Genomic DNA, 521 nt, shown 5'->3' with positions numbered 1-521 from the left:
TCGAAACGTTCATATAACTCTACTTGTTGAGTTATTAGTCAAGTGGATTGCTTACCACCTTAATTGACTACATATTGTCGATGATCTTTTGTGGCATCATGATCCATAATCTTTAGCGGATTCGATCATCATCAAGTTCTCTAGGTCCTCCAAGTTGGTGTGGAATTACCAACAAGACTTGATTTTGATCATACAAACGAGAATTGTATATACGCTAATGTGATAAACTTATTTGGGATTATCCCCTAATGTGGGGACAACAATATGGGTCATGGCAACGGCAGAAAACGTCGTGCCGATGTCTAGAAAAGAGGGGGAGGTGTTGCCGGCTCTAATAGCGACACTCCCGGTCTAGACACTATTTTGTCAAAACTACTCACGTCAGCTCATGACATTAATGCAACCGTTGTGGATCTTCGGATCACTGGTTCAAGATTGTCAAGCTCCTTTAAATTATGAATGCATACAAAAAGGTATGGAAAATCAATATGAGGACAAGAACGTCATCCTCATGATCGCGA

Source organism: Fragaria vesca, linkage group LG2, assembly GCF_000184155.1.
Source record: "Fragaria vesca subsp. vesca linkage group LG2, FraVesHawaii_1.0, whole genome shotgun sequence".
Taxonomy (NCBI): Eukaryota; Viridiplantae; Streptophyta; class Magnoliopsida; order Rosales; family Rosaceae; genus Fragaria; species Fragaria vesca.
Note: the sequence above shows the minus strand (reverse complement) of the source record.